The 22,837-nt window shown below is 48.6% G+C and overlaps 1 long non-coding RNA gene across 1 annotated transcript; it reads right to left on the bottom strand.

Moving 5' to 3' along the window:
* Positions 1-2,421: 2,421 nt before the first annotated feature.
* LOC121818673 (uncharacterized) lies at positions 2,422-22,366 on the bottom strand. The gene is made up of 4 exons (XR_006058696.2): positions 21,774-22,366; positions 15,908-16,266; positions 15,111-15,226; positions 2,422-15,020 (listed from the first exon to the last, which is right to left on the bottom strand). It is a non-coding gene; the product is annotated as an uncharacterized LOC121818673 (long non-coding RNA).
* Positions 22,367-22,837: the final 471 nt, after the last annotated feature.

Here is a 22,837-nt window from a genome sequence, read left to right as displayed (position 1 = left end):
GATCATTTTCCGGGGGTCTTTGAATGGCTCTGGAGCTATTCTGTGAAGGATGAAGAACGATGCAATCCTCTGTGTGAAAGCTTCTGTGCTATCACATCAGGGTGCAGGGAGGTCTGACAGTTGTCACCTTACGGTAATGAAACCTGAGGGAGAATCTGTTACATAGGAAGAGAGAGGAACACGGGTGAGAATATGCTGCTCCAGAGCTGTCCTAGCTGCTTCAGCCATCATGCCGAAACACCCACCCCTCCACCCTTCCAGTTACCATCCGGCCTCAGTTCCCAGACACTGGGGCTCAGGAAGCTTTGGACCGGCTCACCCTCCTTATGTGAATCAGTTAGAAAGTCCTGTGTTAGTTCCTGGGACAGAAGGACCTGGTCTCGTATCACCTTCTAAGACAGGCCAACCAGTCTGGGCCAGGAGCCACTACTGTGTGTGCATGGTGCTAAGTCTCTCTAGCCGTGTCCGACTCTGTGCCACCCCATGGACTGTAGCCCACCAGGCTCCTCTGTCCGTGGGACTCTCCAGGCAAGAACACTGGAGTGGGTTGCCACTCCTCCTTCTAGGCATCTTCCCGACCCAGGAATCGAACCTGTGTCTCTTATGTCTCCTGCACTGGCAGGCAGGTTCTTTACCACTGTGCCACCTGGGAAGCCCACACAGAAGTAAAATTTCTTTTTTCTTTTATCTAACTTTTTAATTTTAAATTGGAGTATAGTTGATTAACAATGTGATAGTTTCAGATGCGCAGCTGAGCGACACAGCCATACATATACATGTATCCATTCTCCCACAAATTCCCTCCTATCCAGGCTGCCTCTTAACATTGAGCAGAATTCCCTATGCTGTACAGTAGGACCTTGCTGCCTATCCATTTTAAATATAGTACATTTTTTTAATGTACACCATGATCCCAAACTCCCTAACTATCCCTTCCTCCATACGTCCCCCTCTCTGCCCGCTATCATAATTTCCTTCTTTAAGTCTGTGAGTCTGTTTCTGTTTTGTAAATAAGTTCGTTTGTATCATTTATTTTTAGATTCACATATAAGGGATTCCATACAATGTTAGCCTTCACCTGTTTGACTTGCTTCACTCAGGACGGCAATCTAGTTTATTTGAAGGGTCAAGCATGTACAAAGCACCAGTGCAGGGTGAGACCCAGAGAAGCGACTTTAAAAAATGCCAGCATCTTCTCTAACCACATTTTCCCTGTTGTCCCACTTAGCAATGGACCATCCTCTCCATAAAATGCACTTGATGTGTCTTCCCCCAGGGTTGCTTCAGAAGTCAGATGGGAGTGTATTCGGAGAGGCTTTGTCAACTAACGCATCATGTGGGTGCTGTCCTTAGCTGGTCAGGGCCTGTCTCAGGACGATGTGCACTGTGGCTTCCTGTAGGGAGGGTCAAATCGGGGCTTCCTAGGACTCATCGCACTCACGTGGACAGATGGCGAGCAGCTGAAAGCCTTGTCCCCACTGCTGACATCACCCCCACCTTACCTATTGCCAAAGCTAGGGATTTTAAAAAGCTCAAACTTCAAAGTAGAGAAAAGCATGTGATTCCACAGTCAGGAGATGCTGAGGTCATTTTGTGGGCCAAAGATGCCCAGAGGAAGCAAAAATGCCAAAAAAAAAAAAAAAAAAAAAAATCCTTCCTAACCAACAGGGAGGCCTGGGGTACTGTGATTCGTGGAGTCACAAAGAGTCGGATATGACTGAGCGACTGAACTGAGCTGAACTGAACCACTCTGAAGAAAACAGTGGAGTTTCGCTAGCCTGTGAGTTCTGTTCCCTGCCTGGAGTCATCCAGGGACTCTGCCCTCTACCTCCATCCTGCCCTCGGGTCCTGCTGAAATGGCCTGGAGGGCTCAGGGATGGTAAACAAACAACCCTCTTAAATCACATCCCAGCAGCAGACAGGGAAATGCACAAACCAGAGAGAGAAAGAGGAAAGAAAATGGCCATGATTTAGTCAAATCATACCACAAGTCTTAACTCTCTGAAAATGTTTTCTCAAAATCTGAATTTCCTGCCGCCCCCCGCCCATTCCTGTATTCCAAAATACCTGGACAAAGCCCTGAATGAATACATTTTAAAAGCAAGGCTATCATCAACGAAAGGCTTCCCTGGTAGCTCAGTCGATAAAGAACCTGCCTGCACTGTGGGAGACCTGGGTTCAGTCCCTGGGTTGGGAAGATCCCCTGGAGGAAGGCATGGTAACACACTCCAAGATTTTTGCCTGGAGAATCCCCATGGGCAGAGGAGCCTGGTGGACTACAGTCCATGGGATCACAAAGAGTCGGACACGGCTGAGCAGCTAAGCCCAACATCCATCAACGAGAGTGAATGAAGGACACCTAGAGAAATGAATATCGATGAAAGTTGGCTGGGTAATACTGAATCAAAGAAGAAAGTCACAGAACTAGTATGTACAACCTTTCTAATAAACCTTATAATAAGTAGAACCAAATAATCACCATTTACAGATTTGTAATTCACAGTACTATATTTTTAAAGGCCAAATACGATATATTTGGCCAAACTGATGTATGTTCAATTCTTTAAAGCATTCCTTTGATGTGGGCCGTTTTTATAGTCTTTATTGAATTTGTTACAATATTGCTTCTTGTTTGATGTTTGACATTTTGGATTTTTGGCCCCAGGCATGTGGGATCTTGGCTCCCTGACCAGGGATGGAACGTATATCCACTGCATTGGAAGGTGAAGTCTTAACCACTGGACCACCAGGAAGTCCCAATGGAAGTTCAATTCTGAGTGTTTGTTCCCTCTGGGAGGTAGGAGATAGACAGGGAAAAAGTGACGCACGTTCATGCTGACAGTGTTGTTACTGAGGTGGGTAATGGTGCCACAAATTCATTTCACTAGTATGTTTCGCAGTCTCTCTTAAAATCTGAATTCCTTTTACAAAATCTCCTATAGTATTTTCCATAGAAGTGCATATAAACATATCAAAGAATTCTGAAAAATTAACAGGGAGAAAATCCGCTGCAGTCCTACCATTTATCTGTATTTCAGCTTTCCCTCTGCAGTGGGTCTCTCTTTTCACTAAGTCATAGTCACACTCTACATACTTCTGCTTTTTGTTCTTAATTTGGAAAACTGTGGATAGCATTATCTAAAATCTTCAAAGTCATGGTTCCTCATGGCTGCATTGTGACATATTTACACTTCATGGAAATCCAAGAGTCTCGATGACCTCTGTATAACATTTGTTTGTTGTTCAGTCCTGTCCAGCTCTTTGTGTCCCCACAGACTGCAGCATACCAGGCTCCCCTGTCCTTCATTATCTCAATCTCCTGGAGTTTGCTCAGATTCTTGTGGGTTGAGTCAGTGATGCTCTCTAACCATCTCATCCTCTGCTGTGCCCGTCTCCTCTTGCCTTCAATCTTTCCCAGCCTCAGGATCTTTTCCAGTGAGTCACCTCTTCACATCAAATGGTTAAAGTGTTGGAGCTTCAGCATCAAGCTTTCCAATGAATATCTGAGGTTCTAGATGGACATGAATTTGGGGAGACAGTATTTGACACTGGCTGCCGTCTGCAAAATTCTGAAGTCAACCACTGCTTTAAAAAAATTTTTTTTAATTTATTTATTTTTGGCTGTGCTGGGTCTTCATCGCCAGTCGGGCTTTCCCTCGTTGCCATGAGCAGGCTTCTCGTTGCTGTGACTTCTCTTGTTGCAGAGCACAGGCTCCAGGGCGCTCAGGCTTCAGCAGTTGCAGTTTGTGGGCTCAACAGTTTGGATTCCCCAGCTCTAGAGCACAGACTCAGCCATTGGGATGCACAGGTTTAGCTGCTCCTTGGCACACGGGACCTTCCTGGACCAGGGATCCAACCCGTGTCTCCTGCATTGGCAAGTGGATTCTTTACCACTGAGCCACCTGGGAAGCGCCTCAAATGCTGGTTTTTAAATGAAGCCTCAATGGGCGGCCATCAGCCAACCAACCCAGGTGTGCTGGCTGTGAGCTCTTAATCATGTTGTAGAAAGTTGGCACCAAAAAAGACCTTGGAGACCTGTCCAAACTTCTCAGCTCATTAGTGGGGAGTTTGAGATTCATCCCAGGAGCCTCAAGTTTCCAGGTACAGTCGAGGAGTCTGCCTCAGGCCAGTGCTGACTGGGCCTAGGATTAACTCCAGTCTCCACCTCAAAGAGCTCTTTTCTGGACTGAATTAATTATATACTGCTGAGTAACATTAGCACACAGCACCTAGAAACACGTCTATCATCACACAGCTTCTGTGAGCCAGGAATCTGGACATAACTTTGCTATCCTCTGCTCAGGGTCTCTCACAAAGCTGTACTCAGCCAAGATAATGGTCTTATCGGAAGGCTCGGTTCAGGGAGGGTCCACTTCCAAAGTCAATCATGTGATTGTCAGCAGGATTCACTTCCTGTGGGGCTGCTAGACTGAGGGCCTGAGTTCCTAGCTAGTTTTTGGCTGGAAGCCACCCTCGTTTCTGGCCATGTGGGCCTCCGCATACACTGGGTGACTTGGACAACAGAAATTAATTTTAGACAATAGAAATTAATTTTCTCACAATTTTGGAGCCTAGAAGTCTGAGATCAAGGTGTCAGAAACCTTGGTCTTTTTGTGACCTCTCTCCTTGGCTTACAGATGGTTACTAAATTAGGTTCCTGAACCCAATTCTAATGCGGGGCTGGGTATTCCCCTAGACCAACAGATAACCCTCAGACACCAGCAAGGACTCTTACAATTCAACTCTGTTCTGACACTGTCTACCCAGAGAGTACACCAAAGCCCACAGGGTAAGGGTTTGGTCCTACAAAATTGTTCCTCCTTGCCACTCCAGATGCTGTCAATTTGCTACGGCGGCTCTCAGAATTCTGAGAAACATTTTACTTACTAGATGACTGGTTTACTACAAAAGGATGTGACTCAAGGAACAGTCAGGTGGAAGAGACACACAGCGCAAACAATGCCTCTCCAGGCATACTGCCCTCCCTGAATCTCCATGTGATCGCAAACCCGGAAGCTTGCCAAACTCCACCTGTTTGGATTTGGGGGATGTTTCATTATATAGGCATGACTGACCAAATCATTGGTTGATAGAAGTTGATCCCACCTCCAGCCCAGAGGTCCGGGGTGGGACTGAAAACTTCCAACCCTCCAGACACTTGGTTGTTCTCCAAGGAAACCAGCCCCCATCCTTAGGTGGGATCCAAAAGTCATCACATTAACATTTATCACTCTCACAGGAAATTCCAAGGCTTCGGGGAGCTTTTAGCCAGGAACTGTGGACAGAGACCAAATATACAGGAGGGGCTTCCCAGGTGGCGCAGTGGTGAAGAATCCGCCGGCCAGTGCAGGAGATGCTAGAGACACAGGTTTGATTCCTGGGTTAGGAAGATCCCCTGGAGTAGGAAATGGTACCCCATTCCAGTATTCTTGCCTGGAAAATTCCATGGACAGAGGAGCCTGGTGGGCTATAGTCCATGGGGTACAGAGTGAGACATGATATATATGAGAGACATACTTTGGTCCTCTGAATGACCAAGCATACTTTTTTATAAATCACGTTATCGCAGTCACCTGCTCACCACGTCCTCATGTGGTCTCTCGTCCTCTGTCCCTTCCACATGGTCTCTACAGTTCTTTTATAAGGACCCTGATCTGACTGGATGAAGGCCCACCGTAAAGCCCTCCACAATTCAAGCAGCCACAAGGATCCTTTCAAAGCCTACGAAGGATCACGTCATCCTGCAGATGGCTTCCATCTCACTTAAAATAAAAATCCATGTCCTGGGACTTCCCAAGTGGTCCAGTGGCTAAGACTCTGCACTCCCAATGCAGGGGGCCCGGGTTTGATCCCTGGTCAGGGAACTAGATCCCACATGCAGCAGCTAAGACCCACATGCAGCAGCTAAGACCCAGCAGAGGCAAATTAATTTAAAAAAAAAAAAAAAGCTCAGTCACCTCTTTGAAGACCTTATCTCCAAATACAGTCACACTCTGAGATACTGGGGCTTCAGCATATGAATCTAGAAAGGAACACATGCGTTCAAGCAAAGTTGCTTCAGTTGTGTCTGACTCTTTAGGACCCCATGCATAGTAGCCCACCAGTCTCCTCTGTCCCTGGGATTCTCCAGGCACGAATACTGGAGTGGGTTACCATTTCCTTCTCCAGGGGAATCTTCCCAACCCAGGGATCGAACCCAGGTCTCCCGCATTGGAGGCAGCCGCTTTAACCTCTGAGCCACCAGGGAAGATATATGTAGTAGATATTATGTAGTAGATAACTTCTACTCCAGAACTGAGCAGAAGTTATCCCTTTCTTTAAGGCTTATATGCTCTATTTCTCCCTATTCCTCACCACTCTCTTAGTTTCTCTCCAACACAGAGGCCAAGTATTAATCACCACTGCTCATAATCCCTGAGCTGTTTTTTTTTTTTTTTTCTTAAAATAGAGAAATGGTTCTCTAACGGTTCTTCCCCCAAATGGGAAAAGAACCTCAGGGCCACCAACTCAAGGAAGTCTCTCATGGACTCCAACATGGCAAAGACAGGATATGAAATGCAGAAGGGGCCCCATGAGGCTCCTGTGGACCTGTGTGCCATTCACCTCCTCATTTCTGTGAAGGGTGCCCCCTGGGGTTGTGCTGTGAGCAAGCTACACAACTGTTCAGTGCATTCCGGAGGCACAAGAAAGACACAGATGAGGCGGGCAGATGATGGCCCCAGATGGGACTGGGGAAGCACACTAAGGCTGACAAAGGAGCCCATTCAGCTGTATGAGAAGAAAGAAGAGGAACAAGGAGGGCTTGGGATCCCTTGTGATGGCAAAGCAGGAAACAAAAACTTTTACCTCCTTTCAGCTTTAGTCTACACCAAAGCACGTGACCCTCAGAGGGGAGGCAGCAAAGCAAACACCAGGAAGCCTCTGACATCCAGGATGAGCGACGTGCACCTTGCGCTCACCAGAGCAGTGGCTGGACTGGGGCCTGGGGGGACCCTGGTCTCGGGAGGAGAGGCCTGCTGTCCATGCCTGCTGTCGCAGTGAGAGACAAGCTTCCAGACACTGAGAGACAGGGACCAAGTGGTTTTGTGTTCCCTTCATTTCCTGACCTCCAGGCCCTCCCCGGGCCACAGGGTGAGGTTTGAGGGGTGCCAGGGCACTGTGGTCAAGCTCTGGGGCAGCCGCCAGGACAGGCAGGGGCCCACTGAGGTGCTCTGCATTTGTAGTCATGGAGGGCAGGCGTCCTGGGTGGGAACTGTCCAGCTGAAGCAATCAACTGCCAGCATCCTTTGCAGACTCAAGAGAGGCTTCCCCAAGAGGTCCTGCCGCTGGAGGCGCGGCTTTCCCCTTCTCTGCCTGGCACATTTTCTGGGAAAGAGGAACACAGACCCTGGGGTGGGGGGTCAGGACTTGACAAGGGTCACAGTTTAGTGCCATCTGCCCCCCAGAGAAGAGAAGCTGAGTGCACGGTGAGTATTGAGGCCTCCTGGGGTCGTGGGGAGCGGCCAGGGCCCCCCAGGGCAAGTCTATGGACTAATTCAGAGGAATGCCTGGGATGACCACCACGGGCAGGGCCAGAAACAGGGTCTGAAAAGGGACAGAGGTGAGCAGGGTGCCATCCCTCCCTTGGGGGGCTCCCAGGGCACTTATCATGAGTGACCACAAGGCATCAGCTCCAGCACTGGGGGCGGACAGGGCAAGGTCTCTTCCAGGACAGGTCAATACATGCTTCAGGGAAGAGATGCATTTATTCTTAGCCTGGAGCTTAAGTGGAGATGAAGAGCTGGAGGGCTTGGGAAGCGGAGGGCACTGCAAAGACAAACTCTATATTCCAAAGGCCCAGCTGGCTGGCTGGGCTAGGGCCTTCGGGAAGCATCGAAACAGCAGCCTCGCTGGGTCTCCTGGTTACCCAGTCCTTCCCCTGCTCAGACCCCTCCCCCAGGGCAAAGGGAAGCCTCGTTCTGCCCTTGCCCAGAGGGATCCAGGGCCTCTGCTCCCCCGCCCACCCCAGGCTCTTCCTCCTATTGCCAACATCTCCAAAATCTCACTCAGAGGTCTCTTTGGGTAAAGCCTTCCCAGATTCTCCTCATCACAGTACTAGTTCTGTCTCTCTCCACTTCTGTTCCACAAGGCTTGTGGGGGTGGGTGGCGGTGGTGGTGTGCGTTTGTGGTGTGTGTGGCATGTGTATGTGGTATGTGTGGTGTGTGTCTGGTGCGTGTCTGGTGTGTGATGTGTGTACATGTGTGGTGTGTGTGTGTGGTATGTGGTTGTGTGTGCTGTGTGTCTGGTGTGTGTATGTGTGTAGTGCATGTGTGTGTGTGTGTGTGTATGTGTGTTGTGTGTGTGTGTGTGTGTGTGTGTGTGTATGTGTGTGTGTGTGTGGTGGTGTGTGTGTGGTGTGTGTGAGTGTGTGTGTGTGTGTGTGTGTGTTGTGTGTGGAGTGTGTGTGTTGTGTGTGGTGTGTGTGTGGTTGTGTGTGTGTGTGTGTGGAGTGTGTGTGGAGTGTGTGGAGTGTGTGTGTTGTGTGTGGAGTGTGTGTGTTGTGTGTGGTGTGTGTGGTGTGTGTGTGGTTGTGTGTGGTGTGTGTGGTTGTGTGTGGAGTGTGTGCATTGAGTGTGACATGTGTATTTGTAGTGTATGTGTACACATATGTACTTGTGTGTGTTGCAGTGCAGCTCATCTGGCCCCTCAGTAAAATCCCAGCCCTCGCTGGCTGGGCTCTGGGGCTCCTCTGCTTTCTGCTGACTTCATTCTCCCAGCACCTGGCTCTAGGAGGATCTCTGCCCTGAGTGGCTTTGGTCACTACTCCTGACAGATTTTGCTGAACTGCAGCCAAATGAGCTGAGTTCATGTCCCAGCTTAAGTGTTGACCGGCTGTGGGTCCCTGGACAGATCACCTCACTGCCCTACTTCAGGGTCCCCATCTGTTAAAAGATCTTACAGGGCTGATGTAAAGACTGAATGATATTGTGCAATGAAAGTGCATGGGACAAATGTTATAGTGGTTTTTGGTCTTTTTGGCAAAGCCGAAAGGCATGAGGGATCTTATTTCCCATCTAGGGATTAAATCTGGGCCCTCAGCAGTGAAAGAGTGGAGTCCTAAGCACTGGGCCACTAGCGAATTCCTTTTTATTAATATTTGTATTTACTTGTTATATATGTATAACAGACATTTTAAAATCTGTCTTTGAGAATTCCAAACTCCATTTCACTGGGAATGCAATGATAAGAATCTGTTTCAGTGAAGTGACTGCAGTTGAGCAAAGGGCACTGGCCTGGGGCTCCCAGCAACCCGGGGCTCTTTCTGGAAAGATGAAGGCATTCCTGTCATCCTCGTTGCAGCTCAAACCACAGATCAGGCTTTTAGAACCCCATAAAATATTTAAGGCACACTTTGGTACACCAGACTTTCCATAGCTGGCCAACGTTACTATAAATAAATGAATATTATCATTCATAACAACAAAAGGGGTGAGAGGCATGATTCCATTCTGTTGCCCTACCCCTGATCCCAACCTTAATGCAGCATAGGGAGAAGTCAAGTGGCTTCATGTAGAGTCTGAACATTAGTAACCTGAGAAAAAAAGAGTCTTGCCTTTAGAAAAACCAGCCATGACCCACTGCCTCCAGAGGAAAGGGCACTGGGGTCTCTTTGGCGAGGAGTGTTCCCCACCGCCACCCCAGGCACTGCGCTGCTCTCCACTGGGTCCTCTCCAGAGGCCATGCTTTCAGGAAGAGAGTAGCTAACAGGAAGAAGCCCAACCAGGCAGGGGGGAGGTCAGGTCTGGGAACGGAATCCCAAGAGCATGAGCTGGTGGAATGCAGGCCTCCGACCCAAATCAAGGGATGTGGCAGCCTCACGTGTACAGAAGGTGACATTTGAACCTGTAGGGTGGGACAGGTAGGGCAGAGAGCTCACTCTTCATTCAGACGTCAGGGTGCCTGGTGCAGTAGCCAGTGACCAGGAAGCCTCACTCTCCCAGACCGCGGCTAGTGACCACGAGCCAGGGTTCCCATTACAAAGTGCTACTCACCTTCGGCAGTGGATGTTCAGAACAGTGGAGAAGGTTGACATCCTGGAGAGCAAAGAGCCTGTCAAGACCTTCTCTGTGTCAACTTAAAAGTATGCACAACTTGAGAGCTGTAAGTTAAGCTTTATGTGGAGCGTGATGGGGACTGCAGCCCAGGAAGACCTCAGCACAGTCAGCTCTGAGAGACTGCTCCTAGAATGGAGGAGGGGCAGCCGGCTGCACACAGTGTACACAACGGAGGGAGCAGGCAGTCTGAACTTCAAAGATCAGGTATCTAGTTAAGGAATTCAACATTGTATGGGAAGATGCAAGCCTCTGGGCTCACTGAATTCTTTCCTTTCATATGCACCTCAGCTGTCTGGGGCCCATCCAGTTTCCTTGTTCACCTTAAGGAGCGGCCGAAGGCTGCTTCCTGCATTTCCCCAGTTCCTCTATGGTCACCTTGGGGGGTGGCTGCAGCTGCTAGATGGCAATTTGGGGAGGCCTCATTCATGTTGGAGGCCAGAAACCACTGATGGCTGTGACATTTCTTGTTTATTGCTATGGCAGGAGACATTTTCATTTCACATCGGTATCCTCAACACCCAGAACAGCGCCTCGCCTTACAAGGCCCTCCATCATGTCTAGGTGCCTTTCAATTATAAGATTACTTAGACTCTTTCAAGCACTATAGAAATAAATAATAATGCGAGACTTCCCTGGAGGTCCACTGGTTAAGACTGAGCTTCCAAAGCAGGAGATGAGGGTTTGATCCCTGGTCAGGGAGCTAGGATGCCGCATGCCAACATGAGCATGAGTGCCTGTCTGACTCTTTGTGATCCTATGGACCATAGCCCACCACGCTCTTCTGTCCATGGGATTCTCTAGGCAAGAATGCTGGAGTGGGTTGCTGTGCCCTCCTCCAGGAGATCTTCCTAACCCAGGGATTGAACCAGCGTCTCTTATGTCTCCTGCATTGGCAGGTGGGTTCTTTTACCACTAGCGCCATCTGGGAAGCCCCCACATGCCAATAGGTGTGGTCAAAAAAGTTTTTTTAAATAATAATAATATTTCTACTGAGAGAAAATTTCTCGCCAAAAAGGCTCCCCTAATATTTATATATATATATCCACTAACACCCTTTCTTCATTTATGCAGCAAAAAATCCCATCACAAAAGGCACAATAGGTGGACTGTAATCATAGCATGTTTTTGACTTGGGAGCAATGCATCTTCCACAGATTCAGAACCAGCAGACAACTTCTCAGTAAGACTAGCCCAAGGGAAGTCCCTTAGGATAGACTGTTGGCAAAGCAATGCTGAGCAGGCTTTTCACTGTTTCCAGTCAATCCTAAAGGAAATCAACCCTGAACATTCACTGGAAGGACTGCTGCTGAAGCTGAAGCTCCAATACTTTGGCTGCCTGATGCAAAGAGCTGACTCCTAGGAAAAACCCTAATGGTGGGAAAGACTGAAGGCAAAAGGAGAGGAAGTGGCAGAGGATGAAATGGTTGGATGGCATCACCTACTCAGTTCAGTTTAGTTCAGTTCAGTAGCTCAGCCATATCCGACTCTTTGCAACCCCATGGACAGCAGCACCCCAGGCTTCCCTGTCAATCACCAACACCCGGAGCTTACTCAAACTCATGTCCATAAAGTTGGTGATGCGATCCAACCATCTCATCCTCTGTTGTCCCCTTTTCCTCCCTCCTTCAATCTTTCCCAGCATCAGGGTCTTTTCCAATGAATCAGGTCTTCACATCAGGTGGCCAAAGTATTGGAGTTTCAGCTTCAGCATCAGTGCTTCCAATGAATATTCAGGACTGATTTCCTTTAGGATGCACTGGTTGGATCTCTTTGCAGTCCAAAGGACTCTCAAGAGTCTTCTCCAACACCACAGTTCAAAAGCATCAATTCTTTGGTGCTCAGCCTTCTTCACAGTCCAACTCTCACATCCATACATGCCTACTGGAAAACCATAGCTTTGACTAGATGGACCTTTGTTGGCAACGTAATGTCTCTGCTTTTTAATATGCTGTCTACGTTGGTCATAGCTTTTCTTCCGAGGAGCAAGCATTTTTAATTTCATGGCTGCAGTCACCATCTGCAGTGCTGGGAGCCCAAGAAAATAAAGTCTCTCACTGTTTCCATTCAGGTATGACCTAAGTCAAATCCCTCACAATTATGCAGTGGAAGTGACAAGTAGATTCAAGGGATTAGATCTGACAGACAGAGTGCCTGAAAACCTAAGGATGGAGGTTCGTGACATTGTTCAGGAGGCAGTGATCAAGACCATCCCCAAGAAAAAGAAATGCAAAAAGGCAGAATGGTTGTCTGAGGAGGCCGTACAAAATAGCTGAGAAAAGAAGAGAAGCTAAAGGCAAAGGAGAAAAGGAAAGATATACCCATTTGAATGCAGAGTTCCAAAGAATACCAAGGAGAGATAAGACAGCCTTCCTCAGCGATCAATGCAAAGAAATAGAGGAAAACAATAGAATGGGAAAGACTAGAGATCTCTTCAAGAAAATTGGAGACACCAAGGGAACATTTCATGCAAAGATGGGCTCAATAAAGGACAGAAATGGTATGGACCTAACTGAAGCAGAAGATGTTAAGAAGAGGTGGCAAGAATACACAGAAGAACTGTACAAAAAAGATCCTCATGACTCAGATAACCACGATGGTGTGATCACTCACCTAGAGTCAGAGATCCTGGAATGCAAAGTCAAGTGGGCCTGAGGAAGTATCTCTATGAACAAAGCTAGTGGAGGTGATGGAATCCCAGTTGAGCTGTTTCAAATCCTGAAAGATGATGCTGTGAAAGTGCTGCACTCAATATGCCAGCAAATTTGGAAAAGTCCACAGTGGCCACAGGACTGGAAAAGGTGAGTTTTCATTCCAATTCCAAAGAAAGGCAATGCCAAAGAATGCTCAAACTACCGCACAACTGTACTCATCTCACACACTAGCAAAACTAATGCTCAAATTCTCCAAGCCAGGCTTTAGCAGTATATGAACCGTGAACTTCCTGATGTTCAAGCCAGTTTTAGAAAAGGCAGAGGAACCAGAGATCAAATTGCCAACATCCGCTGGATCATGGAAAAAGCAAGAGAGTTCCAGAAAAACATCTCTTTCTGCTTTATTGACTATGCCAAAGCCTTTGACTGTGGATCACAACAAACTGTGGAAAATTCTGAGAGAGATGGGAATACAGACCACCTGACCTGCCTCTTAAGAAACCTATATGCAGGTCAGGAAGCAACAGTTAGAACTGGACATAAAACAACAGACTGGTTCCCAATCAGGAGAGGAGTACATCAAGGCTGTATATTGTCACCCTGCTTATTTAACTTATATGCCGAGTACATCATGTGAAATGCTGGGCTGGAAGAAGCACAAGCTGGAATCAAGATTGCCGAAAGAAATATCAATAACCTCAGATATGCAGATGACACCACCCTTATGACAGAAAGATATCTTTGTGACCTCGTGAGCTATAGCCTGCCAGGCTTCTCTATCCATGGAATTTTCCAGGCAGGAATACTGGAGCTGTATACTGCCATTTCTTTCTCCAAAGGATGTTCCCAACCCAGAGGTCAAATCTTGTGTTTCCTGCACTGGCAGCTGAGCTACCAGGGAAGCCCTATGGACTGAATTCCAGCCCCCGCCGCAACATTCATATGTCAAAACCCTAAGCCCCATGACCTCTGACTGTGTTTGGAGACAGTCTTTAAAGCTAACTTCTTTAACTTAAAAGAAGTTAAAATGAAGTCAGGTCTACAGGTGAGCCCTAATCCAATCTGACCTGTGTAAAGAAGGTGGAATTTGAACACAGAGAGACCCCAGTGGTCCTCAAGCACAGAGGAGAAACCAAGTCGAGGCAGGGAGAGACGGCAGCCACCTCCAAGCCAAGGAGAGTAGTATCAGGAGAGATGAACCCTGCTGATGTCTTGACTTCAGACCTCCGGCAAATACCATCCCCATTTCTCAGGCGACACAGAGGACAAAACCAAGGCTTATCAAAGCCCAATGACTTCACACACCAACTAAAGGCCAGGGGCAAATTCCAGCTCCCAAAGCCTAAGCCTGTCTTTCCTCTCCTTGCCTTGCCTCACACCAGGGAAGGTCAAGGGACACACAGAGGCACGCCTGTGCACCTCACAGTGCTGCTCCTGGGACCCCTGGGAAGACCCCTCCCCCCGGAGACCACTGAAGTGCCTTCCATGCAGGGACCACTGCAGGAGCCAGGGACTCCAGGGAGGCCAAGCCCATTACCCACCTATTTCCAATGGGCACCCAGAGACTTCCCTCACAGTCCAGCGGCTAAGGCTCTGTGGTTCCAATGCAGGGGGCCTGGGTTTGAGACCTGATCAGGGAACTGGATCCCCTATGCCAAACTAAGAGTTCACATGCCACAGCTAAAGATCCTGCATGCCCCAACTAAGACCGGTGCAGCCAAGTAAATTGTTTAAATAATTGATCAACTAAAAAGAGGGGGACCAGCTGGGAAGAGACCAAAGGCAGCTTACAGATAGCTCATTCCTGCCCAGCCATCTCCCTGGCTCCTAACAAATTGTTTGTTTCTCTTGGCCCCACACTCCAACCTGAAGCCAGGGGCGTGGGGAAGCAGCCATCAGCACATTATCACCGTGGCATTTGCTAACTCTGGCCCTGGAAACACCAGCGTGACGATGACCCCCCGCAGGTGATGCCCGCATCCTTTGTTGGCACCTGCACCAAGTGGCGATGTCAGTCATGTGGGTCCTGGAGGGACGGGCGTCACAGGCACTGGGGTCAGGTCTGTGGTGCTTCGGAAACTCAGGCTCCAATCAGCTCTAGTCCAGATGAGCTCAGGTCCATGTTATTTCTCCTCACCCTCCTCTACTCCCCACTAATGGGTTCAGCCACGTCATCTCTGAAGATCATTAAAAGACCAGCATTTTAGATTCCATTTGCTAGATTTCATCTCTAGCCTGGAGTGAGTGTACAGCTCACATAATCACTGGGGTTCTCTGGAGAATAAACCAAGAGATATACATACGAACAGAGAGAGAGGGAGAGAGGAGGGGAGATTTATTCTAGGAACTGGCTCCCATGCTTACAGAGGTCAGGAAGTCTCACAGTCTGATGTCTGCAAGCTGGAGAATGAGGAAAGCCCACGGTGTAATTCAGCTCAGGTCCAAAGCCCTAAAACCAGGAGCGTGCAAACCACACGGCACTGCCAAAAAAATAATAAAAAATAAATTTAAAAAGAACTAAAGAAAGCTTCAGGACAACCTTGGTCGGAGTGTCTAGAACATGTTTCCTCAGCTGGGAGGGCTTCTGCTGCACCAGAACCTCCGCTATGCCAAGGGCCAAGGAGCCGTCTCCACCTCCCAGCAGCTACAGGGCTCCCCTGGGGTGCACCCCCCCTCTCCCCAGGCGCACCCAGAACTGGGAGGCCAGGATGATCCCACAGCAGTCCTGCTGTGACTCCCTTATACCAGCTGAGCAAGGTTGGAATTTCCAAATGAAACCTCTCTGGAGAAATGAGATTAAAAAGAGAATACAGCTGAACCCAGAATTCCAACCAATACAGGAAGGATCTTGAGTTAGCTCAGACCAGGGATGTGAGACCTTGTGGGGTGAATGAATGTCAGCAAGGACCTTGACATCAGAGCAGCGGGGGAGGCTGCTGTCCTGCCACTGAAAGGAAGGAGAGACAGAATCGAAGGAGAAGGGAGGGGTCGGGGTCGACATGAAATCCAGCATGGTGGGGTCAGCAAAGAACATCTTCTGGAAGAAGAAACCCTATGTGCTGGGTGACTTTCTGCAAAGCAGAGCCATCCTCCACCTTGTGGCTTCTCCTGCCATCCTCACCGTCTATTCCTAAATCTGCAGGTGGGTTTACTAAACTCACCAGGTTCACTGGGAGCTTCAAAAATCAACAAGGGTGGCAGGACTTCCCTGGTGGTCCGGTGGTTAAGACTCTTCTTCTACTGCAGGGGGTGCAGGTTCAGTCCCTGGTCGGGGAGCTGAGATCCCACATGCCATATGGCATGGCCAAATAAATAAATGAAAATAATAGCAGTCAAGAAATCAAACAATGGTGGAGCTTTATGTCTTCAGAAAGCAAGCACAACCTTTTCCCCCAGCATCCTCCTTTACCTGGGGATTTGTAACATCTAGGGACACCTTTAACATCCAAAGATCGTCACAGTGGAAGGTTTCCATCCATTTTACCTGCATCTAAAGGGAAAGGACGCCCCGATTGAAAACCTAAAGTGAAAAAAAAAAAGTGACTAAGTATAAAAGGGACAAGTCAACAGAGCACAGGTATTTTTGCCTTGATTAACTCACGCTTGTCTCAGACACAAGGACCCTGGTTCTTCTACCCCGGCTTTTTTTTAATTTTGGCTGCGCTGGGGTTTTGCTGCAGAGCTCAGGCTTCTCTAGTTGCGCTATGCAGGCTCAGTTGCCCCATGGCATATGAGATCTTAGTTCCCCAACCAGGAAGCAAACCTTTGTCCCCTGCATTGGAAGGTGAATTCTTAACCACTGGACCTCCAGGAAAGCCCCTGTCCCTGGTGTTGAGCTGATGTGCTGGTTCACAGCGACAGCAGGCTCCAGGCTTAAGCTCAACCCATCCTCCTGCCCTCGACTTCCTGACTGACATCTGGCCCAGTGCTATCAGCAAACTGATGGCAGCCAGAACCCTGCCTCCCACAGGTTCTGCTCCCTCTGTTGGCAGGAGGCACCACGGTTTTATGGGTTTAGGAGCCCATTACCCCAGTCAGTCTTCCATGAGCTTCCTGCTCCTGGACTGAAAGCCACTCCTAGCTGTGCTTGTGCGTGCTTAGCTGCTCGGTCATGTCCAAGTCTCTTGCAACCCCGTGAAGTGTAGCGCTCGAGGCTTTTCTGTTCATGGGATTTCCCAGGCAAGAATACTGGAGTGGGTTGTTTCAGATCGGGTCCACATGGGGTCTCACTGATAAGATGGCTCGTTATGTCGACCTCGCAAACAAAGAATAAATCACAGTGATCGTTGAGACTGACCAAATTGCCCAAATGGCATCCTGTTATCTCACTGGTTCCTATCTTCTCAAAGCTGCGAGAACACCAGATTCTAGACCTCCAGCTACGTGACCATCCCTTCAGAGGATTTTTCATTGGTGGGGTATAAGAAGGACTCCGTCAGAAAGTGAGGACGCTGGTTCTCCTTAAGAGCCAGTCACCCTCTCTTTCCCTCTAATAAATTTCCCTTTTCTTGTCTGACTGCGCGGCTCGCGCTCTTTTTCTCTGCATTCGCCTTACATTCTGGTGCCGAAACTGGTGCGGGAAGATCCACCGCAACTGGGTGGGCTCCCCTCCCGAGCCCACCTCTGGCGGTCCCCTGCCGTGGACCTTGCCGAGAAACTGAGACGAGCTCTGGGGCGGGACTCTCCACTTGCCTTGCTGGACTGACATCCACGCCCCAGCCCATTTTTCATCCATCAGTTACAAGGGTGAGTGAAACCCCATTCTCTTGGATCCTCTCTCTCGCTTTCCAAGCCCTAGCACTAGGTGGGAAGATCCCCACGGCCCTCGGCCCTCGGCCTTGCACCCCGCCAGACTTTGAAATAGGGGACATCCATTTCAAAGCAGACTATTATAACTCTGAGAAAGTCCTGAGCACGGGGACGGGGACGCCTTTTCTCTCGGACCTTTCTCCTCGCTTTCTCTCGCCCATATCTAACTTCCCTATTCGGCCGCAAAGGGAAATTCTCAATCCCAGCCTTCAAAATCTACTCCTTTAGGATGCCTTCTCCGAAACCTGAAAGCTTCAGGCTTCCAACGGGAGATAAGACCAAAAAGACTTATTTACTATTCTAACACTTTCTGGCCGCCATACAGACTTGATAACAGGTTCCAATGGCCAGAAAACAGAACTCTTGATTATAATACTCTACAGGACCTCGATAACTTCTGCCACCACAGTGGCAAGTGGTTAGAAATCCTTTAATGTTCGGGCTTTCTTTGCTGTTCACTCACTGTGAATTCTGTTCTACTTCTCAAATACTATTAGTCCACTCTGGACCACATCCTCCTAATACAATGTCTCCTGATCCCTGTTGAGACTTCTCGTCTTCCTTCGACCCTTCCAAACACACCCCCCCCACACACCCCCATCGCTCCCAATCCCCTTGCTGCTGCTCCAGATCCAGTTCCAAACCTCCTCCTTACAGAGCACACCCCACCCCCTCCTTCTGAAGTGCAGGCCTCCACCCCTTCCCCGCAGCTGTGCCTGATATAAGCTCTGAGACCTCAGCCCCACTGTCTACCCTCAGGGTCCCAAGGCTTTACCCTGACCTCCCTAGATCCCCTCGCCATGGGTCCTGAACAAATTTAAAACAGGAAACTTCACAGCAGGACCCTTCTCCTTCCCCTACCCCCCTTTACAGGAAGCAGCCGGGGGGGCACTGTTCAGGTCCATGTCCCATTCCCCCTCACAGATCTGTGTCAGACTGAAAGGCGTCTTGGCTCCTTCTCCCCAGACCCTGATAATTATCGAAAAGAATTCGAGTCTCTGACCCAGGCTTACGACCTAACCTGGCGTGACATTTACATCATCCTTTCCTCCACTCTGCTCCCAGAAGAGAAGGAATGAGTATGTCAAGCCTCTCAGGCACGTGCTGATGAGATACACAGGACTGACGACACTAAGCCTGCAGGGGCCACAGCTGTCCCCCGAGATGACCCCAACTGGGGTTATCAGGCAGGGAGACCCGGACGAGCAGCCCGTAACCGTATGGTTGCTTGCCTCATTGTGGGCCTTCAAAAGGCAGGGCATAAAGCCATCAACGTTGATAAACTCCGGGAAATAACTCAAAGACTAGACGAAAACCTGGCACAATTTCTAGCCAGGGTAGCGGAAGCGCTACAAAAATACACAAAATGAGACCCCACTTCAGCAGAGGGCACCATTGTTCTTAACACCCATTTTATCTCCCAGTCGTCCCCAGATATCGGCAAGAAACTAAGAAAGGCAGAAGAAAACCCTCAAACCCCTCAACAAGACCTTTAAAATTTAGCCTTTAAGATTTTCAATCACCGGGAAGAGCAGGCAAAGCTAGAGAAGGCCCACGGAGTCCTCCGAGCCAGCTGTGCCCAGCCTCCTCGGACTCGCCGCTGAAGAAGGTGGGGCGCTGAAGGTGCCCAGAGCCCTAGGCCCCGACTCTCATCCCCTCTGCAGAGCCCGGGTAACTCTTCCAGTCGCAGGTAAACCGACCTCCTTTCTCGTTCACACAGGGGCCACCTGCTCTGCTATGCCTGCCTACTCCAGAAAAACCAAGGTCTCCCAGGCCTCTGTTATGGGGGTTGATGGTTTAATATCTATGCCACAAATAACCGAACCTCTGCTGCTGCTGCTGCTAAGTTGCTTCAGTCGTGTCCGACTCTGTGCGACCCCATAGACGGCAGCCCACCAGGCTCCCCCGTTCCTGGGATTCTCCAGGCAAGAACACTGGAGTGGGTTGCCATTTCCTTCTCCAAACCTCTACCTTGCACAATTCAAGATACTCCATTTTCCCATTCTTTTCTCATACTCCCAAAATGCCCCACTCTTATTCTTGGGAGAGACCTTCTCTCAAAATTCAAAGCCTCTATTACTATCCCAAGCCCACCCTCTGATCCAGCCTGGTTACTGCACCTTCACACCCACCCCCTCTGACATTAACAACATTAACTTCTTTCTGTTTTTCCAGACAAAACTCGATAAACAATTCTTACCCCCAACTAGGAACTATACCACCACACCTCTGTAATCACACTTCATCTCTCTCCTTCCCTTCAGGTCGATCTCTATCATGTCTCAGGAACTGCAGGGCATTCTTTTATTTTCTCAGGGAGACTCCCTTCTGCATATCCTGTAAATACTCCTCTTGTAGGGGCTACACTGGCGACTTCACAGTCAGTTTCAGAGACTACTAACAAGTTCCCAGAAAGACTCCTATTTGCTTTCGATTTCAGCTGTTGACTTCTCACTCCTGGAATATTTTTCTTGTGTGGAACCACTACTTACTTTTGTGAAGTGAAGTGAAGTCGCTCAGTCTTGTCCGACTCTTTGTGACGCCATGGACTACATGTAGCCCACCAGGCTCCTCTGTCCATGGGATTTTCCAGGCAATAGTACTGGCATGGATTGCCATTTCCTTCTCCAGGAGATCTTCCCGACCCAGGGATTGAACCCGCGTCTCCCACATTGTAGACAGACACTTAACCATCTGAGCTACCAGGGAAGTCCGATGTCTTCCCACTAACTGGACAGGAACATACACCCTGGTATATCTGGCTCCTAACAATCAGACTAACTCATAACTGACTACCCAGTAACCATCCACTAACTCATAACTGACCCAGACGGACAATTCAGTTCATTCTTCTCTTAATCATTTTAGGAAGAGCTGCTGGGATTGGGGCAGGGACCACAGGATTCACAACCTCTTTAAATTACTACAAGAGCCTTTCTAAAGACCTCACTGACAGCCTAGAAGAAAGAGCTAACAGCCTTATCACTATTCTAAACCAGCTAAACCCTGGCAGCCGTGGTCCTCCAAAACAGACGAGGATTAGACCTCGACACAGCAGAAAAAGGAGGCCTATGCCTGGTTTTGGAGGAAGTCTGCTGTTTCTACACGAATAAATCAGGCGTTCTAGAGGAAGCAGCAAGAAATCTGACAAATGAGGCCTCGAGAACACCCCAACACCTCAGTAATTCATGGGAAAACTGGTTAAGCAATTGGAACTGGATGCTCCAGGTCCTATCTTTTCTAGGCCCTCTCCTCTACTCACCCTTATTCTAACTTTCAGCCCATGTTTAATGCATCTTTTTTCAAAATTTCTTCAGGATCGCTTACAAGCCTTCACCAACTGAACTATCCACAAGCTACTTCTAAGTCACTCAGATTATCAAAAACTTCGACCCCACACAAATCCTCTTGACCCACATTCCAGCCTTTTCTTATCTCACCCGCCATGATACCCCTGTTCCGCAGGAAGTAGTTACAGAAGATTGACCTTCGGCCCTTATCCTAAATCAAAAAGGCTGGAATGATAGGGTCCACATGGGGTCTCACTGATGAGATGGCTCGTTATGTCGACCTTGCAAATAAAGAATAAATCACAGTGATCCTTGAGACTGACCAAACTGCCCAAATGGCATCCTGTTATCTCACTGGTGCCTATCTTCTCAAAGCTGCAAGACCACCAGATTCCAGACCTCCAGCTACGTGACCATCCCTTCAGAGGATTTTTCATTGGTGGGGTATAAGAAGGACTCCGTCAGAAAGGGAGGATGCTGGTTCTCCTTAAGAGCCAGTCACCCTCTCTTTTCCCTCTAATAAATTTCCCTTTTCTTGTCTGACTGTGCGGCTCGCTCTCTTTTTCTCTGCACTCGGCTGACAGTTTCCTCCTCCAAGGGATCTTCCTGACCCAGGGATGGAATCCCATCTCCTGTGTCTCTTGATTGCAAGTAGATTCTTTACCCTCTGAGCATATCAAGGGAGACTTGCTCCTGGCTGAGTGGAAGGCAGAAAACTGAGCTGGGATTTGGGCTGTATATCCTGCCCCCAACAAATGTTCAAGCCCTCCTCAGCTCTTGTTGCAAATTCAAAATTTGCAAAATCCTCCCTGATGACTGACCCACTATTTTCCTTCACACACACACACAAATTAGATGATTAACAATCAAAAGATACTTTATTCATCCAGTCACACACACATGTGCCAATTAGAGGAGGTTTTCTCACCTACGCAGAACCCAAGATAAACAGATGAGGTTGGAGGGCTCACACAGGTCAACATCTGGAGGAAACAAAGGACTCTTTCTCACCACGGATTTCTAATATCTGAAGACCTTCTCAAGCAAAAGAATACTTCATGAGAAATTAAAGATCTTCTTGGGGACTTCACTGGTGGTCTAGTGGCTAGGACGCCAATGCAGAGAGTTCGAGTTTGACTCTTGGTCAGGGAAGTAGATCCCACATGTCATGACTGAAGATCCTGCATGCCAAAACTAAGACCTGGTGCAGCCAAATAAAAAAATTTTGTTTTTTAAAAAAAGATCTTCTCGGAAGATTAGTTGATTTTTGAAAAGTACTTATCGGGCATCTATAGCAAGCAAGCCTTCTGTAATCCATAGAAAGCTTAGACCATCCTCCATGGTGATCTCACTGGCCTCTAACACCAGCCAGGGCAATGACTCTGCATTTATATGGGAACAGTTTACTCTTTACTTACTCTTAGCAAAAACAATCTCAGAAACGATTTCTGCTGGCGTACGGAAATAAAACTTCTCTCCCATTTGACCCCCACGTGATGGAGAACCCTGAACTTGGGTACTTCCCTGCGGTCACTCTTCCCGATGACTTCACTGACTACGTTCCATATTGCCTGCTGACGGCATGGGGTTGCTTTTTCACAGACAGTGAAGTCAACTGATTTATCTCTAGGGGAAACTTAGAGGACAGAAGCAGTCTGACGCAGTCCAGGAGACCCCCAAGTATGGGAGCCCAAGCAGACCGGTCAGTTCTAACTTAGACCTCTCTGTGAGCTTCTCGGCAGCTGTGGCCTGAGTCCAGGGGGCATAGTGTACTAATGGTGGTGCGGGTGACCTCAGAAAAAAGAGACAGGAAACGCGTGGGCTGAGTCAGGAGGCTCAACTGCTCAAGTGCACGTGACTTTGGCAAATCGCCCAGCCTCTCCTTGGCTTTCTCATCTGGAAAAAGCCTACCTCACAGGGCTGCTAAGAGGCCTCAGGTAGAAAAGTTTTGAGGGTGAGGGTGCGCTGTAAACCCCAAGGAGCTATATGAGC

This window comes from Ovis aries, chromosome 2 (assembly GCF_016772045.2).
Source record: "Ovis aries strain OAR_USU_Benz2616 breed Rambouillet chromosome 2, ARS-UI_Ramb_v3.0, whole genome shotgun sequence".
Lineage (NCBI taxonomy): Eukaryota > Metazoa > Chordata > Mammalia > Artiodactyla > Bovidae > Ovis > Ovis aries.
Note: the sequence above shows the minus strand (reverse complement) of the source record. Positions and strands in the feature narration are given on the sequence as shown.